General features: G+C 36.7%; 1 protein-coding gene across 5 annotated transcripts in view; it reads left to right on the forward strand.

Annotated features, from left to right (window-relative positions):
- The window catches only part of RB1 (RB transcriptional corepressor 1), a 135,354-nt gene that overhangs the window by 68,999 nt on the left and 52,353 nt on the right, over positions 1-14,002 (forward strand). The gene's annotated exons all lie outside the window — the stretch shown is intronic.

Consider the following 14,002-nt stretch of genomic DNA (forward strand, 5'->3'; position numbering starts at 1 on the left):
AAACAATCTATTGAAAAACCTAGTGAAATCTTGTTCTCTGGAAATTTGGAAGATTAGAGGTGGTTTAAAATGAACCATACCTAGGGCTTCCCTGGTGGTGCAGTGGTTGGGGGTCCGCCGATGCAGGGGACGCGGGTTCGTGCCCTGGTCCGGGAAGATCCCACATGCCGCGGAGCCGCTGGGCCCGTGAGCCATGGCCGCTGAGCCTGCACGTCCGGAGCCTGTGCTCCACAACGGGAGAGGCCGCAGCAGTGAGAGGCCCTCGTACCGCCAAAAAAAACAAAAACAAACAATAAACAAAAAATGAAGCATACCTAAGCGTTAGATTGAATGACTTCCGGATGTTTAGACCTCTTAAATCTGCTAAGCAGTTTATAATGCCAGCAGATGATGAGGTGAGATTTGGATATTTTACTTTCAGTATATTCAAACTGTATCCGATGTTTTTGGTAAAATCTTTGTAAACTGAAGTAGACCAGGTACTTTATTCTCTAAATGGTCTTTTTTGTGGGCGACTGTGGACTTTCCCTGTTGATCTTCCCACATCTCTTGCTGCCTTAATACTATTTCTCTCACAGCCACCTGAGAAATTTTTTCATAAATGCAGAACAAATCTCATTATGCTAATTTCTCAAATAAAAACCTTTTGTAGGGGACCTATGCATCTGGTAATATTAAAGATAGAATCCTGGGGAGCTTCAACATTTAAGCGATAGACAGAAAAGAGAAACCTATAAAAGAGATTGAGGCATCTGATATTCCTCCTCAGAGACTGGAGGAGTATCAGAAGTGGTGTCATACTCGCTCTCTGAAAGAGAGGGTACTGAAAGGTCTGAGTGAGCACTTGCTGTTTCAGACACTGTAGGAGCAGTCAGTAAGAACTGAAGAGTGTTCATTAGTTTCAGCAATAAGGAAGCCACTGGTGAAGGTAGCGAGGACTGTTACAAGAAGTGGTGGGGGCAGCAGTAGATTGCAGTGGAATTTGGATGAGATGTGAGTGAGAGATAAAGTGGAGACAGTCATTATAGATAGCTTTCATCAGTCTTGTCTGAGAAGGGAAGTAAACGTATAGCTGGAGGTATGTGAGGTGGAGGGAAGATTAGTTTTTAAGATGGGAAAGGAAGGATTAAATGTTGACAGAAAAGAGCCATTAGAAATGTTATCTATTGCTGGATGACACATTAGTGGCTTAAAACAATCATTTTATTTTGCTCATGATTCTGCGGGTCAGGGATTTGGGAAGAGCTTGACTGGGTACTTCATCCCTGACCATGTAGTATCAGCTGGTGTCTGAGGCGGGATCCACTTCCAAGATGCTTCTTAACTCTCAAGTCTGGAACCTTGCTGCTTCTTGGTATGTGCTCACCTCTCCCTTCCTTTCTTTCTTTTTCCTTCCTCATCTCATCCTTCTGGGCTTCTCATGTGAGAAACTATGCATCTTATAGCATTTTGGTTTTAGAGTACTTGTGCTTCTTACACAGCAGCTCTTTATCACTGGTTTTAGGCAATTTGATTATGGTGTGCCTTGGTTTAATTTTCTTCATGTTTCTCTTGTTTGGAGTTCTGCTTCGAAAGGTGAGCTTATAGGTTTCATCAAATCTGGACATTTGGGGCCATTATTTCCTTAAAATGTTTTTGTTGACTCCCGCCACCCCTTCCCTCAGGGATTCCAGTCATACATGTATTAGGTCACTTGAAGTTGTCCCACAGCTCACATCATGATGCTCTGTTCTTCTTTTTTTTGGGTTCCAGATGTTTTTGTTTCTGTTTCGTTTGAAATAGTTTCTATAGCTATGTCTTCAAGTTCATTAATTTTTTCTGCTAAAATGTCTAATTTGCTATTCCATCTACTATATTTTTAATCTTAGGTATTCTGTTTTTCATCTCTAGAAGTTTGACTTGAATCCTTTTCTAAATCTTCCATATCTCTCTTTAACATATTTGTGCTTTCCTTTACTTTCTTAAACATATGGAATATAGTTATAATGATTGTTTTAAAGTTCCCGTTTACTAATTCTAACATCTATGTCTTTTTAGGACTGTTTCTGTTAACTGATACTTCTCCTTTCAAGGGTCATGTTTTTCTGGGATTTTTTTGTTTGTTTGTTTGTTTTTGCCTGCTTGATGACTTCTTATTGGATGCCAGACATTGTGAATTTTTACCTTACTGGGTCCTGGATATTTTTATATTCCTTTCACTATTCTCGAGCTGTGTTTTGGGACTCAGTTTAGTTACTTGGAAACAGTTTGATCTTTTAAAGACTTTTGTCGTTGTTTATAGACAAAGCCAGGGCAGTCTTTAATCTATGGCTAATTTCTCCCCACTGTTGAGGCAGTCCCCTTCTGAGTACTCTACCTGATGTCCCATATATTACAAGGTTTTTCCACCCTGGCTGGTGGAAATCAAAACTCTTCTTGGCCCTATGTCAGCTCCTGGGATGGTTCTTTTTCTGGTTTTGGGTAGTTTTCCTGCACTGATCAGTACTAGGGTGAAAACTTGAGAGTAACCCTCTGCAGCCTCCTGGAGCTCTGTCTTTGCAGCTCTCTCCTTTCTGTGTAACTCTCTGCTCTGCTATTCTGTCCTGCTAATTTTAGCTGCCTTAGCTTTCTTGAATTCTCAACTCTGTTTTCTCCAACCGGGCAGACCACTGGGCTCTATTTCAGTTTTTCCTCCCTGTGTTGTAGCCTGGGAACTGTCTCCAGGCAAAGGTGGGGCTTACTATTTGCTTTCTTTCTCTCACAGATTACTGTCCTATACTGTTTGTTGTTCATTGTCTGAAAACTATTATTTCATTTATGTTGTTCGATTTTGTAGTTGAGACAAATCTGGTCTCTGTCCCTTCATCACAGCCGAAAGAGTTATGTATAGTATTTAGTGATTGATAAAGTATTTTTAAATATGTATACTTAAAGGGTATCATTTCTATTTTCCTGTATTAAATGCATCATATCTTCTGAATAATATTTTTTCGGAGTGGTACTTACTATATGGAGAGCATAGAAGTACTAGTAATTAACTGTTGTATTTAATTTTAATAAGTCACAAGAAAACTGAGCCTCCTTTAAATGTTGTCAAATATAGCTGACTCATTAAATTGGGTTTTGTCGTACTGTTTTTTTTGTAGTCACTAAACATTAGCAGGTTTCTTCATTCAGTTGCACAAATGTTTGGCCAGAGCACTTTTACAAAAGAAAAGATTAAAACTGTTTCCATTTTATTATTTTTCCAAAATTTAAATGAAGACCAGTTTTACATGTCAGTACAGTTGTAATGAATAGCTTGTATTTTTAGAGTCCTGATTTGATGACAAACTTGTAAACAAATTTTTAAGCTTCTTTGGTATTCTTTGAAATGTCAGACTTGACAGGAAATGAACACAAAAGGGAGAAAAGCCTGTGGCTCTGAAAAAGCCAGAAAGGATATCTGTTGTATATTTGGATGGTAGATCATTAACCTCTGGTGCACTTTGCACAATGGTTTTAGTATTTACCATTAGACATTATTTTTTTCAAAAGTTATATTTTACTGAGAACTATGTCTCAGGAAGGTGAATGAAATGTAAGATAATGATTAAGCCATATTTAACACTTTTTAAAAATATGGGTAAGGATGGTGAAGTAATATGATACCATATACTATATTTATATAGCAACCATGCTACTATAATGAAAAATGTTTTATGTTGGGTTTTTAAAAGCTCCTCACGAGTTATTTTTTTTAAAAAACCATATATTTTATCTCTTTGCCAGCAAGAGAAAACATTTATTTTTAAAAAGTCTGATTCTTTCTGAAAATATCACTAAGGCTTTAACCTTTCACTCTGACCCAACATGTTCCTAATTTCTTGCCCTTAATTCCCGTAACTGACTAGTAGCTTCTCAAGTGATTTAGGAGATTTGACTTTACCTTTCAAAACTGAAATTATTTTATTTTGTTCTAAATACAACTTTGCTTCCCAATATCTATATTTTTATATTACTTTTCAAGTCATCCAGGCTTGAATACTGAGCATTTTTTCCTTCTTTTTCACTATAGTTAGATATAGTCTTGTAATTAAAAAAACAGAAACCAAAACCCAAAAAACTTTACCATGTCCTTTATATTTGTTTCATTATTATGTTAAAGATCTGTTTTCATTTACATTTCCCTAAATCAGATCATCACGTCCTTGCATTTAACATATTATTATAGACTCCTGCTTGGTCTCCCAGCTTAGGCACTACCCTCTATTTTATACTTTGGTGCTAAATTAATATTCCTAAATGCTATTCATGCCATACTCCTGTTCAGGAACCTACAGTAGCTCTGCATTCCCATGTAGAAAAATGTAGCCTCTTTACTCTGGTTGTGATAATCTGGCCCTGCCTTACCTTGCTAGCCTTCCACTATTCCTCAGACACATACTGTGTGCAGAGAGTTCTTTCATCTCTTGAGCATACCACATTTATCTAGTGAGAGTGAGTATGGCCTAGTGTGGGACGTGGAATCAGAAGACCTGGCATTAGGGCCTAGCTCTTTCATGTACAAGTTAATGTCTTTGTCTTAGTTTCTTGCTTTGTAAATTGAGACAGACCAAAAGATTTGAATATTTCTAGCTCAAATATTTTATAAGTCTACAAAACTGTTTAAGTGTTGAGAATTATTTGCCACTACTGAAGGTGGATCCATATTCTTTTAGATTGCTTCACAATTTATAACATTTTGAAGAAACATTTTTCAAAAAAAGGTAACGCAGAGGTCTCATTTCTGTATTCTCCTTTAGCTCAGTTTTTCTCAATTCTCTTTGGGCCATACCTGATATGTGTACACCAGATATTTTAAAGGAATTATACTTTCTCCTGTGAGGTATCTAAGGACATGGAAAATAGCCCCTATCCTTTAAGAGGCTTGGAACTTAGTAGAAAAGTAACCCACTGTAATATACTGTGAAGTAAGATAAACCATGAGGGTCAAAGGAGGAAGTGATCAATCATATGTGGATGGGAAAAGACTTAACAACAGGTGTGGAAATGTGGACACAAGTAGGAAAGCCTAGCATGAGGTACATTGGGGGAAAATTATGGCCCAGCATTGGCAATGGTAGATGAGTACTGATTTAAGACTAGTAGTTTAGTCTTAAAAGTTAGAGTTTTTAGCCTTGTGAAAAGTGGAGCGCTAACTCTCTTGATAAATGAGATATTATACAAAAGTGAATGTACCAGATAATTTTATGTGCTAGTTGACAGTAAAATGTATGTGTGTGTGTGTGTGGAGACACACACAACTTTTTTGAGGGAAATAATCTTGAAATAGAATACATGCTTTTGTCTTTGAAAGAGCGTGTTTAAAGTAATTTTACTTTTTCTTTTTGAGCCAGGGACATCATTATAAGCATTAATATATTATTCATGGGCTAGACTGCTCATTTGCCTGTGGAAAATATTGTGCTCTTTACCTAGTGTTTTAGTTTTTTCTGCCTTTCCCCTCCCTTTCCTTGTGAATTATTCTGTATTTCTCACTATTTCAAGTTCTACCAGACCATGATGCCTGCTGCCTCTAACTTGCTCTCCTAAGCTAATTAAATCAATATGCACTATTGTCAATGCCCTTTGTCCTTTTGGATTTTTGGCACAATGATATTGATAAAGTCCTTTTCTTACTTCCAGGCTGAGGGTTATTTTCTTAGTAGTAGTTTTCAAACTTCAATATCCATGGAGATCTTATTAAAATATACTTTCTTATCAAGTGGTTCTAGGGCAGGGCTTGCAATTCAGCATTTCTCACAGGCCCCCAGATGGTTCTGACGTTGCTAGCCCATGGGCCACTCTTTAGAAGAGCCAGATTCTAGATGCCCCTACGTTACTGAGCTTTAAAATGAAATACTCTGTTGGTTCTTTACACTAAATCCGCAAGGTAGGTGTAGCCATGAATCTAATTTCCCGTATGAGGAAAGAGAAACACAGAATATTTGTGTCCCACCTGACAGCTAATTAGCAATGGATGGAAGACAGCTAATACTCCTTGACCGGTTGCAATGTGCTGTGCACCAAAAGTATTTGTCTAATTTAATTCTCATAATAATCTGTGATGTCACTAATACTATTTTCATTTTACAAAAGTGGAAACAGGCTCAGGAAGGTTAAGCAGTTTGTCTAAGGTCACACACTTGGCATTTGAACCCAGATTGGTTTGATTCCAAATTCCACATTGGTCTAGTAAAGTGCCCCTCTCATTGTACCACATCTTTTCTGTTTATTCATTCACACTTTTTATTACCACTGTAACATGTAGTCAAGCATATGAGACAGTATAAAATTTTATTCTAAGTGAAAATATATATAATACATTTTTTATCTTGAGTAACAAGGTGATTGTTTTGCCCTAGAGCTAGTCAGTAATAGGAAGGAGGGAAGGTACTACCCTTTGTTGACCAGCTCCTTTGTGTAGTGCACACTCACTGTTGATCTACTGGATTCTTCAGGAAGAAAAGATTAGAAGACCTTACAAAAAGAGCAAACTATATTTTAAAAGGAGTTACTGCTGTGTCTATATGTTTCATTTAGGTAACTCTTAGAATGAGATTTTAATTTAATAATATAAGTATTTTTAGAATCCATGATAGTTAAGGGTTGATAAAATTAGGTATTTGGATCAACCCTCAAGGAGATTGAAGGGAAGGGTGGGAATGAGGTAAAATGGAAAACCAGGTCTCTTTTCATAGACTGAAATGTGAAAACTGAGTTTTTTCTGAGTTTTTAATGAAAGATTCCAGGTATGCCTAAAGTCTTCTATAAGAATGAAAAAATGTAAAGCCCAAGAAGGGAAAATAAAGGAAGGCAATATCTTAGAAATAAAATTTTTAATAGTGACCTTGTGTTCTCCAGTGGTCTAGAGAGAAATTAAAAAATATAGATATGCAGAAAAAGTACAAAAATAAGGATAGTAACTTACTTAGTTCATACGAATAATTATCCACTAAAATGTGAATAGATGGTTGCTTTATAAAGCGCTAAGACTCTAAGCTCAATTTAATAAAATAACTCTCTTTCTTCTTCATAATTAAGCCATTGAAGAATCAATGAGGCATTAAATGTTTTTTTATGTTGTTCTTCATCTGTTAAAAAACAACAAACAGAAAACCCAAAGAAACTGAGATAGATAACTGTTATAAATTATTGCATGTCTTCTCCTGTATTGAATGTTTACGTGAGCCTGAGTTCTTGATCCAGATCTGTTTATGGTTTTAAGCTTAAAATTTTCTTCATATCTAAACCTTTGCTCAGGTGCCATCTTGTCTTGAACCCTGTGCTTGACCCCTCAGTCTATTCTTTTCTCTATGTACTTGTCTCCTTCTTTCTTTAGAACACTCTGACACACATGAGAAATTGCTAGAGTTCACTGTGGAGGACACAGTGAAGTATTCAAGACTTGTCTGTTCATGTCTCCCTTCCCCCTCCCCCATTGTCCATACTATACATTCTCCTTGTTCATGAATTGGCACAAGGGACTAAAGAAATTCAGGGATATAAAAAAAAAAATCTCAAACTCAGAAATGTCCCTTAGGTAGCTCATAGAAACTTGCTTTAGAAAGCAGTGCTTGTAAAAAGCTCATCACTAGCTTACATCTTTGGAATCTTTCCTGATCATCATACAGAGCTGCATCAAAATGACTCTCACTTATGCATATTACATTTCAGTGTAGAAGTCATAATAGGTAACATTTTTGCATGTATGCTGTTACAGGCACTATTAAAAGTGCTGAAATGTGTTAACTCATTTATTTTGCACAACTCTGTGAAGGAGATCACCACTTCATAGATGAAAAAACTGAGGTACAGAGAAATTGAGACTGTTTCCCTTACCCACAAAACTAAGTTGATAGCAGAGCTAGAATTTTAACTCAGACTATCTGGCGCCAGAGACTGTGCTCGTAACCTCTATGCTGTCTCACGGTGTGTATTAGTTTACTGCTGGGTATATGCACTATCGTGATTAGTTTCTTTATTCATGTTTTATCTGTGTTTGTGTCACTGTGTGGTAGCAGAAGGAGCCTGGGCTTTGGCGTCACCACATCTCATTTAATCTTCACAGAAGGTAAACATTGCTGTTCCTGTTTTATAGATAGGAAAAGCTGAGGTTCATTCAAAGATGCCAGGTAACTTGCTTTGGTGTGATTCTGAGCAAGTTATACCTCTGTATCTCAGATTTTCTCATCTGTAAAATGGGCATGATAATACTTATCAGAGTTGTTGTGAGGAATAAATGGACATTTATGAGAATGGTACATTTTAGAAACATCACAATTAATTGTTAGTTTCCTTCAGTTCATTGTCTTTACTCTACAGTGATGTCCTAAGAACAGAGAACTGAGAACACGGTTAAACAGTATTGGATCTGTTTATCCCAGCTTACTACAAGTATGTAGAACTCTTCTCTTCTCCCGAGGCACCTCCCCCTCCCTCACTGCCTTCTCAAAATGGAATAAGTTCAGGGAGAAAGAGGTGTAACTGAATTCCAGCATTGTTAAATGTGGGCAGTGTTCTCTGTTATACTGCAGTTGGAATTTGTTATGGTGCTTTTAGTTATGAATCATGTCAGTAATTACCCTGAGGGCAGTGTTCATTATTCAAGTACAGACAAGAAGGGAGATTGTAGCAGTTGTAGAAGAATAGCTTGGAAATATCCTCTGTACTTAACCTGTGGAAATGGAAGCATTTGTACTCTTGGTCAGAGAGTATCTTCTACAAGGTCATGATGTTAGAAAATTACCTGAATATAGTCTGAGAATTTTCAGTCTCTAAACTTGTATCATGTCATATCCTGACTGTAATAGTGAGGAAGGACTCTGGAATCTAGATGTGCAAGAAACAAAAAGTAGAAGAATCTTATGAGATCTCAGTTCTATTTAATGTATTTTCTGAATTCCTCCAGCCAAATCAGAGGCTGTTATTAATGGTGAGTTTAGTAAAATTTTAGAACCACTGTAGGGCAATTGTTCTTAAATCATCTAAGTTCAGTTACCTTTAATTATAAAATAGATCCAACTTTTTGGCATTTATCTTTTCCAGATATTTAGGTCATGTTTTTAAAATTAAACTGTCATAACCTAGTCTGTTTTAAAATGCATGTGAGTGACCTTTGCATTTGTGGTTTTATTAATTTACATGTTGATTCTTAGTATTTTCTGTTATTGTCAGAAATACCCAAATATCAAAAGTATTTTTGGTGTCTTCTTGTACTTGCTAGATTTAGAACATGATTAAAGAAAACTTACAATAGGAAACAGCTGTATTTGTGTCTCACTCTTTCAAAAAAACTTTTTATTATTCTTGCTCGGTTTCATTGTTTCTTGCCTCCATTAAATTATAACAGATAACTTCTCTTAGATTTTGATTATACTCTTTAAGAATTCTCAAAGGCTAACATTTGTCTTTTAGATTTTGATTATACTCTAAGAATTCTCAGAGACTAACGTAAGTCTATCTTGCTATCTTTTGTTTCATTTCCTTTTTAGAATTTAATATCTGGTCATTTTTATCCTCATTAATAAAGTAATAAAAAGTATTATTTTTATTACTATCTGGTCATTATACTTACCCTTTCCATGTTTTAAGATAATTTAATAGTCTAAAAATTTTATTTACAGATTAAGTAATGCTAGTTTTTATAACTTAAGTTTTACCATTTTGATTTTTTTCTCTTAAACATTAAAATGAGAGAGGTAAAGTAAAATGACTTATCTTTTACTAATACATGAGTAATAAACAAAAATGAACATAGGATTCCCTAATCCAGTACTGAACTCGTGAAAATATAAACTTATTCTTGAAAATATAAGCTTTTGCATTATCTTTGTAATAGGCATACTGGACACTTTTAATACTGTGTACTTTTAGACCAGAACCTAACTCACGTATTCGAACAGGGTTGTCTGAACATAAACCTTTTCACAGTTCAGTTTCAAATGAAGAATGAATAGGCTGAGTAGATGGAGATGGGTAAAAATTACCATAATAATGCAAAAATGATATCCCTGACCTTTGTACTTATTTCTCTAGGAACAGCTCTGTAATCTCTTGTAGACAAACTGTTTATACATGGCCTTTTTTATTTTTTAGCACATGTCCATACTTTTTCCTTCTCTTAAGTAGCTAAGATTATATTATGTGTGTTTCAGTCTAAAGAAGTCTCATGAGACCACAACACAAAGTATAGCAATTTTTCCACAACGATTTTGAAACCAGTTATTTTGGCCATAGCAAAAATTACATATGTGACATATAAACCAAAAGCTAATTTTTTTAGCGCTATGTTTTAAGTACTATTCATTTTTATTTAAATAAATGGCTGCTTCTGTTTTTATCAAATACTATACATAAAATTCTTTTTCCTGAAAAGCCTAAATTTTAGTCCAGTGTAAATATTTTAAACTCATGTAATTAAATACATTTCTTTACTTTAAAATAAAGAATTATAATAAAATGATTCATAGATTTTTATGCCCTATTAAAATATGAGCTAACAATTAGTAATTGATTAAACAGTTGGAAAATTATCATTTTTTAAAGAAAATTAAATTGAAGATTATATCGTTCATAATATAAGAATTTGTTTTGTTTTGATGAAAAAGCCCTTTGCATGTTATTTGTTAGCAACAATGAAAGGGTTTAAGTAGTATAACTTTTTCTTGTGTAACTAAGACTGTGTAATTGCTTTTAAAAACAAGACTATCTCTGGTTTAAAATAGCAAAATGACCACACATTTTTACCTCCTTTCTCCCCCAAAACCCTACACAAGTGACAGAAAAGGGAAGAAACCACATGGCAGTGAATTTCAGCAGTACCAAGACTATGAAGTGGGAAGTTTAGGGGTTAATTCAATTTTGAGGATAAAAAGTAAAAGAGGTGTCTGTTTGATGAATACAACGAAGTAGAGAAAACTACTGAATACAGTAGGCGAAGACTCCCACAGTGGAAGTGGGATTCTTAGCCTCTAAGTTCAAAGTAATAATAGAAGGTACAGAGAGTTTGGCAGTAATCAGGAGAGTTTTTCTAAAGTGCTGTCTGCCACCGGCTCTCAAACTTTTGCATGTATCAAAAGGCTGGAGGGCTTGTTAAAAGACAGATTAAAGGGCTTCCCTGGTGGCGCAGTGGTTGCGAGTCCGCCTGCCGATGCAGGGGACGTGGGTTCGTGCCCCGGTCCGGGAGAGGCCACAACAGTGAGAGGCCTGTGTACCACAAAAAAAAAAAAAAAAAAAAAGACAGATTGCAGGTTCCTGGGCCTAACCTCAAAGGTTCTATGGTAGGATCCAAGAATTTGTATTTCTAACATGTTTCCAGGTGATGCTAATGCTGGTCTAGCCACCACATTTTGAGAACCACTGGTCCATGAAACATCTGGACCAATGCCTCACCTCAGGCCATGCCGGCTTATAGGAATCAGGAAAATGAACTGCCTCCCTCTGTACTAGTGAATTAGAAAAAGATGCCCCTCTGGATGCAACCACCCCTGGCTTGCTATGCAGAGTTTACAGTGAAGCCCCGTGCTTTCGTGTAGTGCACAAATTATATAGATGTATGCCTGGTCCTATCCCAGCTTCCGTGTACACATACAGGGCTGTGCTGTCCTGCTGGTGCCTGCAGGAGAAGCAGAGCAGAAATTGTGGTGAATCCAGACTTCTACAATAGACCTGAAGAAAAAAACAGAAATAGAAAGGTGATTCTGCCTAAAAGGAAAATATATAAAACTACTGTGCTGCTAGGGTATAGTCCCCTTATTTTGGTATTTTGGGGTACCTCAGTTCAGTATCTGTGTATTCATCTCTAAAAGAAAGACCAGAAAAAATGGAGGACACAAAATAATAATTTTTTAAAAATTAACGGAAGAAGGACTTCCCTGGTGGCGCAGTGGTTAAGAACCCGCCTGCCAGCACAGGGGACATGGGTTCGAGCCCCGAAACGGGAAGATCCCACATGCCACGGTGCAACTAGGCCCATGCACCACAACTGAGCCTGTGCTCTAGAGCCCATGAGCCACAACTACCGAGCCTGCATGCTGCAACTACTGAAGCCCGCCTGCCTAGAGCCCGTGCTCCACAGCAAGAGAAGCCACTGCAGTGAGAAGCCCGCGCACCGCAACAAAGAGTAGCCCCTGCTCGCCTGAACTAGAGAAAGCCCGCATGCAGCAACGAAGACCCAATGCAGCCAAAAAAAAAAAAAAAAAATTAATGGAAGAAAAGTTTCTAAGCCAGTCAGAGATGGGAGGCATCAGATGGAAAGGACTCATAGTACCAAGCAGGATGAATAAATACGGATACATCTTGGTGAAAATTCAGAATTCCATAGGCAATGAGAAAATTATAAAAAGGTTCTAGAGAGAAGAAGTAAATTATTTACAGTAGAATAAGATCCAGATCAGCATTGCAGTTCTTATCAGGAATACTGGATGTTTGATAAACTAGAATTCTGTAGCTGACCTACACGTCAAACGTGAGGGTAAAGTGAAACAGTTTTCAGACATGCAAGGACTTAGAAAGTTCATCTCTTAGAAAGTTCATCTCTTAACATCCATTTTAAAATAAAATTACTAGAGAATATGCTTGAGCAAATTAAAAAAAAAAAAAAAGAAATCCTAGAAGGGAGAAATCATGAGACCTAAGAAAGAGTGAATCTGTCACAAGAGTGCAGAGAGGAAACAACTGGAAAATCCTAGGATGCAGCAGGCCTACAAAACAGTGATGCCAAAAGAGAAGTCAGATAATTCCATGAAGAATGTCTTCAAGACATAGTTTCTTTTAACAACTGTATAACCTCATTTAAATGGTGGGGATTCAACAGATACAGTTTAAGATTCATAAATCGAGTAATAAGAGTTATGGTGATAACTACAGGAGTTGAATTCTTGTATCAGAGTACTAGTGACAAAGGAAAATTTGCCTTTTTTTCCTTGGGTTTTTGAAGAATTGAATGAACTATAGGTTTGGTGAAATAAAAGTTTCTTTGCATTTTTGTGTGTGGGTACGTATGCGACATTTATTAGAACGACTTTGATAAATACAGAGTAGGTACTGTGTAGGTAAATATTGGTTATTAAAAATGAATCTTCAGTCTGGCAGGCAAGTAACATCTAATTTGTTCTTAACTCTAAGCCCCTTCATTTCAATCTCTGATCTCTCTATTTTAATCCTATGTTATGTGCTATGGAAAATACAAAGTACAAAACATAATCCCTTTCCTCAAGGAGGTTGAGGTGTCTAGTTAGGAAAATAAGACATAGCCCATGTAAAAAGATAGCTAACAAAGGCAGTAAGAAAAAAAGATACCAAATAAGTGATAAAGACAATAAAAAACCTTCATTATCAAAGGTTTTGTTTAGGAGTTGAACTGGGCCTTGTAGGATGGAAAGGGTTTCATCAGAGAAGGGGGCAGACTGGGGTGGGGGAGGAGCAAGTAGTGTGTCATGTGTCTAAATATCTAGAGTCAAAAAAGTGAGAGTTATAAATACAGGACAAGTAGGGGACCAACCTGCAGTGGAAGAATCATGTTTGGAAGACAGAAACCAGAAAATTGAGTAGGTCAGGGCCATATTTTGGACAATCTGGTACTTTAAAGCTGGATTTTTCCTCTCAGTCAATGGAGAGTCTGACACCTTTTAAAATTGAACAGTAAGTGACCAGCATAAAGTGGTGACTTAATAGGTGAATCTGGTTGATCTGTCCTGGATGGGTTGAGGGAAGAAACTAGAAAGCAGGCTGAGCGAGGGAGCAACCGCAGTAGTCCCAGTGTTACATGGGAACAGTGGTGATAGTGGTTATTAAAAGGAAGGAATGGATGGACATCTTAACTGACTAGAATGAGAAACAGTATGTGAGGCATGGCATGGACCTTACATGTTATCTAGTCCAAACCTCTTAGATGAGATGAAGGGGTCAACATAGTTATACTAGTTTGTAGCAAAGCCCTGACTAGAACTCCGGTCCATCTTTTAATAGAACTTTAAGGTTTATTCATTCAGCAGTGAAT

This window comes from Aethalodelphis obliquidens, unplaced genomic scaffold (genome assembly GCF_003676395.1).
Source record: "Aethalodelphis obliquidens isolate GAN/ISIS:26980383/991018 unplaced genomic scaffold, ASM367639v1 scaffold16, whole genome shotgun sequence".
Classification (NCBI taxonomy): domain Eukaryota; kingdom Metazoa; phylum Chordata; class Mammalia; order Artiodactyla; family Delphinidae; genus Aethalodelphis; species Aethalodelphis obliquidens.